Source organism: Tupaia chinensis, unplaced genomic scaffold (genome assembly GCF_000334495.1).
Source record: "Tupaia chinensis unplaced genomic scaffold, TupChi_1.0 Scaffold000274_1, whole genome shotgun sequence".
In the NCBI taxonomy this organism is placed as follows: Eukaryota; Metazoa; Chordata; class Mammalia; order Scandentia; family Tupaiidae; genus Tupaia; species Tupaia belangeri.
The window spans coordinates 2,221,125-2,230,812 of record NW_006159756.1 but is presented as its reverse complement, the minus strand read 5'-3'; the positions used below and the strand labels follow the sequence as shown (position 1 = coordinate 2,230,812).

General features: G+C 58.8%; 1 protein-coding gene across 1 annotated transcript in view; it reads right to left on the bottom strand.

Annotated features, from left to right (window-relative positions):
- Nucleotides 1-9,682, bottom strand: part of CAPN5 (calpain 5) — a 51,836-nt gene extending 42,154 nt beyond the window's left edge. The window contains exon 1 of the mRNA XM_006149969.3: nt 9,599-9,682. The gene's annotated coding sequence lies outside the window, so the exon portion shown is untranslated. The remainder of the gene's footprint in view (nt 1-9,598) is intronic.
- Nucleotides 9,683-9,688: the final 6 nt, after the last annotated feature.

Here is a 9,688-nt window from a genome sequence, read left to right as displayed (position 1 = left end):
AAAGAGAAAAGAGAGCTCAGAAAGAAATTCCCACCTTAACAGTCAATTGATTTTTGACAGTTTCCAACACATATGGGGAAAAGGACAATCTCTTTAATGAAGGGTACTGGGAAAACTGGATGTCCACAGAATGGAATTAGACCTTCATCTCACACTGTATACAAAAAACTACTTAAAACAATGCAAGACTTAAATGGAAGACCTGTAACTTTAAAACTACTAGAAGAAAACATGGGGGGAAAACTCATGACACTGGTCTAGGCAATGATGTTTTTGTATATGACTCCAGTAAAAGTAACAAACATGAAAATACACAAATTATATTAAACATCGAACTAAAAAGCTTCTGCATGGCAAAAGCAACCATCAACAGGGAGAAGAGACAACCTACATAGTTGGACACAGTATTTGAAAACCATACATCTGATAGGGAGTTCCTATGCAAAAATATATAATGAGCTCAACTCAATAGCAACAAATAACTCAATTTAAAAAAAATGGCCAAATGACCTGAACAGACATTTCTCAAAAGAAGACATACACATAGCCAATGATTATATTTTAAAACACTAGTCATCAGGGAAATGCAAATTAACACCATAATGACATATTACCATATGCCTATTAGAACAGCAAGTATCAAAGAGATGAAAGTAAGTGTTGGTTGGAGGGATGGGGGAAACACTGCTGAACACTGCTGCTGGGATTGTAAATTAGTACAGACATTACGGTCACTCACAAAATGAAAACCGGAACTGCCATATGATCCAGCAATCCCATTATTGGATACATAGTCTCTCTCTATATGAAATACATATAAGATGAAAACGAATCAGTATGAAAGAGATAGCCACACACCATGCTCATTTCAGTACTCAAAATATGGAAACTGAGCCAGCACTCAGTTGCTTGAAAATCATGCCAGATGCATGTGTGTGCGTGCCCCAAACCCTGAGAGAATGAAGGGTTGCGGCATGGCCAAACCCTCAGGGGTGATTTCTCACTTTCCTGCTCTCTCTCTCTCCTGTGAGCACACACACCCTATAGCTAACTAAGACAAACGAATACATATAGAAACAAACTCAGTGGTCACCAATGGATGAATGGATAAAGGAAATGTGGTCTATATACGTAATGGAATACCACTCAGCCTTTAAGAAGAAGGGAATCCTGCCATATGCAACAACATGGATGAACCTGGAGGATAACATGTGTTAGCTGAGGAAATAGCAGATGGTGTAATGGCTACGCCGCTGGACTCCCATGTAGTTGACTGTGGTTTGAGTCCTGGACTTGGTGGATTAAATTCACACCAGGCATGTGTGCATGCGAGCCCAAGATATCGAGAGGAGAATGGAGAAGGGATTGCGGTGTGGCCATCCCCTGGGGGACGATTTCTCGCTTTCTGTTTCTCTATCTCTCTCTCTGTCTTTCTGGCAAGCACACACGCCCTATAGCAGAAACCTCTCAAAAAAAAAAAAAAAATGTTAGCTGAAATAAGCCAGGCCCAGGAAGCAAACTACTGCAAAATCTTGTATGTAGACTCAAACACTTGAACTCAGAGAAGCCTAGAGTGAAGCACAGAGATGTTGGTGAAAGGATACAAAGTATCAATTAGGCAGGAAGACTACAATGAAGAGATGGATTATACACACACACTGACTGCACTGACTGTGGATAATAGCAATGTATTCTCCTGAAGATGGGCCAAGAGGGCCTCTTGAGTGTTCTAACCACACATTTGCTAAGTAAGTAAGGTAATATAAATATTATAATTAGATTGATCTAGCAATTCCACAAGATATACATATTTCAAAACATCAGATTGTACACAATAAAAAGATACTACTTTTATTTGTCAACAATGAAATAAAAAAAGCAGGCATAGCCCACCTATGGTGAACAGAAGGTGAGATAGCTGAGAAGCACGAGGAGGTTTCTGGGGTTCTGGTAAAAACATTTACCAAATCAGGGACCAGCAGATGGTGTATGGTCTCCCCTGTGGGTGACTGGTTCAAGGTCCAGATCCGGAGGCTTAAAGCTCACATTGGGCGCATGTGCCTGCATGCCCAAAATCTCGAGAGGAGAACGGAGGAGAAGGCGTTGTAGAATGGTCACCCCTCCAGGGGGGTGATTTCTTGCTTTCTGTCTCTCTGTGTCTCTCTGTCTCTCCAGTCAGTGCACACGCCCGACAGCAAAAATCTCTCTTAAAAACAAACAAACAAAAACCAGTTCTTGAATCCTAGCCCTAATCCTAAAACCCCAGCCTGTTAACCCTAACCCTCTAATCCTAACCCCTAACCCTACCCTAACCCTAGCCGGAGCCTTGCACTAAACAACAACAAACCCATTTCTCGATCTGGGTGTGGCTATGTGGCGTGGTCGCCTGGTCCTGACTTGCCTGCCTTCCTGTAGGTCAGTTAAGCTGCAGTGAGAGTTCAACAAGAGCCAGCACAGTGGCCCTAGGAAGAAGGCCTGGCCTAGGCTGGGCCCCCGCTCTAGACCCGGGCCCTCCACAGCTCAAGCCCCGTCAGGCTGCACACTCGACACCTAGGTGGGATGACCTGGAGTGCAGGGAGGCCCCGGGTCGGGGAGGCAGAGCAGGGGAGCCCCAGGCTGCTCGGGGTCCTTGTACCAGCCTGACTTCGTCCTGCCCGGGCGCGTGGCCTCTCCGTCTGTCCTCTCTGACCCTCAGCCTGTCCCTATCTCTCAGGACACTGAGGCTGCAGTGCCCACGCCCCATCAGAGCACACACCGCCAAGGTTCCCACTGCTTCTGAGAAGTGGGTGCCAGTCAGAGACCATCCCCAGGACACGTCCTGAGCCCCGAGGAGAGCAGTGCTCAGGGAGGGAGCTGAGCCGGCACGGCCAGGAGAGGGCAGAGGAACACGGGACAGGAGGCTGCAGAGAACCCCCACCACCACAGGCAGGTTCTGGGATGCGGGGCAGGGGTCAGACTTCACCCGAGGTGAAGGAGATGGCGGCGGGTGCTGAGCAGGGAGGGGCTCGGTCACCGGCGTCTCAGGAAGAAGGACCACGCTGAATGCCAGGAGGAAGACATAGGTGTTGAGCCTCAAGCCCACGTGTGGACGGAGCAGGCTCCTAGGCCTGGAGGCGGGGTGGTGGGCAACCTGGTGGCCAGCAGGTGCTGGTGGCAGGGAAGGCGCCTCCTGTGCCCCGTTTCCCCACGCCCCGTGTGGTGCCCCACACAATGTACAGCCTGCCGGCGGGCATCGCTGCATGCCAGCTGAAGCCCAGACATGGCAATCAAAGCCCTGTCCCTCCCACCTCCTTTCCTCTGTCCCCACTCCAGGCACCTGGAGGTGACAGGGCAGAGCTGCGCAGCTGGCCGTCCTCACTCAGGGGATGTCGTTCCACTCACCTGTTCCCACGTGTTCCCCTACACCTCGGGCGGGGCCTGAGCAGATGCTGCGTTCAGGGTGCCCAGGGGTGGGTGGGCTGTGGGCAGGGTTAGGGGTACACGGGGCTCTTTAGCTGGAACCACTGAGGGGAGAGCAGGGCAGGAGGGAGGTGATGGGGGGGCCCAGGAAACCTGGGGGAGCTGGAAGGACCAGCTCTGTGGGCGGGAGATGCCAGGCTAACGGGCATTGGCTCAGCCTGAGGTCTGGGAGCCAGGTGCTGGGCCCCAGCCAGAAGGCCAGGAAGGAGGGGAGGCAAGCCCCCAGGAGGCCAGATGCTGGAGAGGGGGTCCGGAGAGGGCAGGGCCGAGCCTGGGGACTGCGGTTACGTGTGTTTCCTTTCTGTTTCATTTTCCCTTTCTCCATCCTCTTCTGCTCCATGAGCCCCCGTTTCAGCATGCGTCTCATGTACCCCTCTGTCCCCCTGTGAGAGTACCTGCCCTCCCCCCGACCCTGTCTACCCCTGCCCTGTATTGAGGACTGGGAAGCAGGACATGTGAGGGACAGCTGGGTGTGGGCCACCCGCGGCTCAGAGCTCCTGGGTTCTGGCACCAGAGCTGAGGCGGCTTGGCCCAGTGAGTCACTGCAGCCACCGCCAGGCAGGCTGGCACCAGGGCTGGGAAATCCTGTCTTTCCCCTCCCACCTCCCTTATCGTTCAGCCGGGTCCAGCTCTCCACCCAGACGCCCAGGGACCCTCCTCCCACATCAGCCTGAACAGGCAGGCCCTGCGAGGAGGGCCTGGGGGGCAGCTGGGGCAGGTTTCCAGCTGGCTTGGGGACAGGGGTCCCAGAGGTCCCTTCTCTCTCCTACCCAGAAGTCTGGTGTCCCCCAGGAACGTGAGGGGACATTCGGCCCCAGGCCCAGCTCTGGGTGGCCCTGACTGTGCTGGAGTTACAGCTGCTCGTCCCCTGGGCACTGGTCCTGCCCAGGCACCATGGAGGAGGCAGTCAGGTGGGCTTCATGGCAGGGGGGCCTCCACAGGGCGGATGCAGATCCTGAGTCCTCTAGCTCTGGCAGAACAGGAAGAAGCTGGGAACTGGTCATGCTCCTGGGGGTGGCAGGCTCCTAGGGCAGGGGGCAGGCCCAAGACCAGCCTCAGGGGATCGGCTGGGCATGGCCTGGACACCGGAAGACCTGAAGCCCGGGAATTCTCAGGGCAGCCCAGGGCGGCGGGGCATCCTGCCTCAGGTTCCCACCCAGTACCACGTCAGCAGACGGTGCTGGGAACGCAGGCAGACCAGACCTCCAGCAGGACCCTCTCACTCCTACCCAGGATGATGCTTGGAGCATTGGGGCACAGGTGCTCACTGACCCCCACTGGCAAGATGACCTGCCGAAGTAAGGCCTGGCCCACTGTGCTGTGTGACCCCAGACAAGCCCCTGCCCTCTCTGGCCTGCCACCACACTGTGCTGGGCCCGGCCAAGGTCTGCCCTTGAGGTCAGCCTGGCGGAGGAGACAGACTCCCACAGGGCAGAGAGATGTGCTCTAAAAGGGATCATTCAGATGGGGCAGGGTGGGCGACACGGAGGAGATGGCATGTAAGCAGGGTCTTGAAAGGAAGACTGCAATTTTGGAGGGGGTGAAAGGTTTGGGGAGGAAAGAACATTCTGGGTAGAAGAAACCATTTGAGCAAGGCCAGAGGACAGGGGGTGGGGGTGGGGGAGGGAAGAAGGAAGCAGAAAATACTGCCACAGCTGGGGTGGCGGGGCCTGGAAGCCAGGCCCAGGATTTGGAGTGTAACAGGGGGTACTGATTCACTGGGTCGAAGACACAGGAAGCAGGACGCAGGCAGGACGCAGGCGGGACGCAGGCGGGACGCAGGCAGGACACAGGCGGCACGCAGGCAGGACGCAGGTGGCAGGGCGAGGCTGCAGAAATGCCCCAAGAGAGAAGCAGAGGTGAGGCCTGGCCTTGGCTGCAGGAAGAAACAGCACCCACGTGGGGCAGGGAGCCACCTTCGTGGGGCAGTGCTTCCAGGCCTGGGCAGTGCTCTGAGCCTACCCTGTTCCTGCCTAGGGCAGCCTTAGAGAGCCGACACCTCCCCCACGCCCAGGCAGAGGGCGAATCCCAAGCCTCAGAGATGTCCCCGCCACTGCTCTTTCGAGGTGGGGAGGCCAAGGCCCAGGCAGGGCAGGGCAGCTCCTCTCCTCAGATTGCTCATCTGTAAAGTGAGGGTCTTTCCGCCCTCCTACCCCCCTCACCAGCTCGCCCCTGCTCCAGGCAGGTGTCGGCCTCAGTGGGCCTCAAAGGGCCCCTGCGCAGGGTGTGCTGAGCGGATGTCTGCTGTGAGCTGCTGCGGTCCGCCCTGCGAGGCCAGTGCTGTCGACAGGGACGGGCCCAGTCCTGGGTACCCACGGGGACATGCCAGCATGGTCCTCTCTGCCACATGCGCCTAGCTCTGCCCCCAACCCCAGGCTGAGTTGGCACCAGGGCCAGAGGTGCACAGTCCCAGGTCCTGCTGGCCAGGCTCCCAGGGAACTGAGAGACGGACACAGGGCAACCTCAGGGTGCCTAGGGCTGTGGTGCCTGGGCAGGGGCACTGGGAGGTGCCTGCAGTGACGGGGGGCTGAATGACGACCCCCAAGGATACCGAGGCCCGAAGCCATGAACGTTCCTCTGGATGGCACAGGGGACTCTGCTGACAAGATTAAGGATCTCGAGATGGGGAGATTATCCCGGATTACCCAGGTGGGCCACACTGCAACAGCAGCGTCCGCACAAGAGGGAAGAACAGGGCAGTCTGAGCACGGAGGGCACAGAACGCCAGCAGCTGGGAAGCCAGGAGAGTGAGGACAGGCTCTCCCCGGGGCCCACGGAGGAAGTCCTGGGTCTGAAGGGAGATGAAGTCCTCACACTTTTCACTGCTCCGATTAAAACCAAGTCTCTCCTCGCTTCTGTGTCTCAATTACTGCTGTGGTCACGAGAGACCTGGGTCCCACCTCGCCCCAACTGCAGTTACAGAGCAGTGGGGGCACGGGGAAGGGCCCTGGGAGGGGCACTGGCGGGGGTGGCAGGGCAGGGGTCTGTCTCCCGTGGCCTACAGGAGGTGAGCTGAGCACCCTGGAAGGAAGGCTTTGCTCTGCTAGGGCCACGGCACCCCATACCCCTTGCCCTGGAAAAGCCAGGGCCACTCGAAACACGACACTCGACAATGAGAACGGGGAGGGGTGGGGGGTGGTAGCCCAGGCCACTGTGAGCAAGCGACGCACACCCCCCACGGTCCTGCAAGCAAACGCACACTCTGCGTCCTTACACTTCCCGCGTTCCCACTTGTCCCACACGCCCAAAGCAAGTGTGCACACCTTGCACTCCTGTGTCCAGCTTGAAGGCTGCCTCCCTAAGACACCAGATTAGAGAAGGGACTGGGGCCACACTGTCTTTACCTGGCAGGGGAGGCAAGGCCAGAGGCCAAGGAAGGCCTGGCCCGGCCTGCGCTGACCTGAGGCAGCCCCAGGGAATCACCCCAGCCCAGAGAGGGGGCTGCCCAGGGCCCTGGAAGGCCATGCCAGGGACCAGAGCTGGCCAGGAGGCGCGAGGGATGAGGGGGCAGAAGTGGCCTCCAGGGAGCTGAGAGGTGGGGGGGAGGGCTCCGAAGGCAGGCAAGACCCTGGAGTAGATGGTGGCAGAGTCAAGGCAGCGGCCGTGAAGCCCCGCTGCTGATGGCTGGCCAGCAGCCGGGGCTGGGGAGGGCCTTGTAGACCCCGCCCTGCTGTCGGGAGCCCAGGCCGCTGCCAGCTTCTCCGGAGACCATCACGGCGTCCTCCGGGGAGCTCTGGGCTGCCCAGCCCCTGCCTCTCCAGGGGACTGGAGCCTTGGGGGAGGCCAGGGCACTTGGTCAAGCAGAGAGAGAGAGGCCACCATGCAAGGGGACCAAGGACTCGCAGGTCCCGTCACCTGCTGAAGCCTAGAGGGACTTCCACTTCAGAGGGAGACAGGCTTCCTACCCTTCCACAGCTCAGTCCTCCATCCTGGCCTCTCTCCCCAGGGAGGGACTAAGTGACACCAGTGGTTAATTACTGTGAATAACTCTGTGGGCCCTGGAGGCACAGGGAATGTGGGAGGCGGTGGCAGGCCCGGCAGTGCACACCTGTGGTCCTGGGTAACTGGAGGCCAGCTGAAGGCCACAATGGGACACCCCTGTCAAAAATACCCCCTTTCCTTCTGCCCTCCTCACTAAAAGGAAAAAATAACACTACCAAACACCATGTGCTTGGTCAAGTGCTTTCAGCGGCATACTGTAACTGCACCATGGTCATCCCCAACCCCTGTGACTTGTCCCCATCCCAACATGAAGAACTGACCAGGCAGGGGAGGGTCCTGCCTCTGGGTCGCAGGCAGGGAGGAGGGACAGAGGAAGGATGCTGTGGCCCTGCAGGTAGGAGGGACGGGGGACTGATGTCTCCCATGCCTGCTAGGGGCCCGGGGAGCCTCCTGTCTGGGGACTGGGGCTTCAGGACCGTGCTGCAGCCTGCAAGGGTAGAGCCCTGGCCTGGGAGCAGCACTCAGATGTTGCCCCTCCCCCCAACAGCCCCGTGGGCCTCACAACCACTGCATCCCACCCCGTGGCAACTCCTCCGGCCTACTTTACCCCCAGTGGTGGTCCCCATCTCAGAAGCACCCCTACCCATCCCACCCCTGCTCTGGAAACCCCTATCAGGCCCCCCTAACCCCTGCCAAGCCTAGCCCTGGGTGGAGAGCTAGGGAGAGAACAGTGGGGGTGGGGAGGTGGGGGGGTGAAGGGCGTGGCCTCTCCCATGGAGCCTCTGCCTCATGGACAGCGCTCACCCCACAGCAGCCAAAGACGACTGCGTAGACATGTGGGCCCATTTTGTCCCTGACCCCAGATTGGCACTGACTTCACACTTCCAACGCCTCACCGGGCCACTTCCCAGCCTGCCTCTTCTCTGCCTGGTGAACTCCTCACAGACCCAGCTCCAGGAACCTGCAGGTGGCCCAGCTCCCAGGCAAAGATGGGCCTCTGCTGTGCTCCCGGCACGGGCCCGACCTGGGCAGGCCTCGTCTGCTGGCCCATCTGCCCCTCGGGCCCGAAGAGAGCCCCTCTTGGTGCTGCCCCCAGCTCTGGCCTGGCCCGGAGCAGTTGGGGCTGGGCCCACCCTACCCTGACCACCCTCAGCAGAGGAGGTGGCCAGGCCTCCCCACCCCCACCCCAAGACTGGGGACAGGAGCAAGGACCAGTCCAAGGACCCTGGGAGGTTCAGTCCTTACAGTGGCTCTCCCAGGAGACGGAGCCTCACCCTGAAAATCCCTTCTTCCAAGAAGTCTACCCAGACCTCTCCCGGCCTAAGATTTCTGGGGTAGTTTCCCTCAGCACGGCTGTCACCAACGCTGATGCAGGGAGGGGATTCTGGCTGTGGACAGTCCCATGGGCAGGGGTGCAGAGAGGGGATCTGGCATGAGAGCCTGGAGGACAGGTACCACCTCTGGCTGACTGAGCAGCCCTGAGAGAGGAGCTGACTTCACTCTGAGCCCCTGCTCAGCTCTGGGTTTCTGGGGATCCCAGGGCCAATCCCACGTGGTGAGAAGGCAGGAGGAACTTGGCACCTGTCTAGGATCCTCCGACTTGGCTCTGAGGGGTGAAGGATCAAAGCCAAAGATCTTTCTCTCCCAGATCCCCACCCACCCAAGCCCTGCAGCCAAGAAGGGCCCCTATTCAACCTGGGGAGGAGGCCAGAGAGGAGATAGGCTGACAGCTGGCCTGGGCTTTGCCCCTTGCTCAAGCCTCAGGGGTGGGGCTGGGGGCAGAGGAGGCTGGGGGATTGACTGGGTGGAGGAGGCTGTGGGGCAAACAGGAAAGGAACAGTGAGGAAGAGGGTTGGAGACTGGAAGCGCCCTGTGTGAGGCGTGCGCGGCGTCAGCACTAGGAAAATGCCACCGGAACACCTGGGGGTGGGGGTGGAACAGGACCCCTCCCCGCGGGGTGGGGTAGGGGAAGAGACCCCGGCCCGGGACGGATTCTCGAGGCCTCCACCCTCCAAGCCAGCACTCATATCCCTTGCCCTGGGCCCGCGGCACCGATCCGTGCTCTCGGGGATCGCACCGGCCGGCTGCATCCACACACACACCTCCGAAACACGCACGCACGAGCACACGCGCGCTCGCACACGCCTGCTCGCACACGCCTGCTCGCCCACGCCTCCCTCGGCGCCGCGCCTCCTACCTGCAGCGCCCCGCCGGCCGAGCCGGACTCCTGGGATGTAGGGCACCGCGCGGGCACCGGAGTGCCGGCTGGACCGGACCCGCGCCCCGG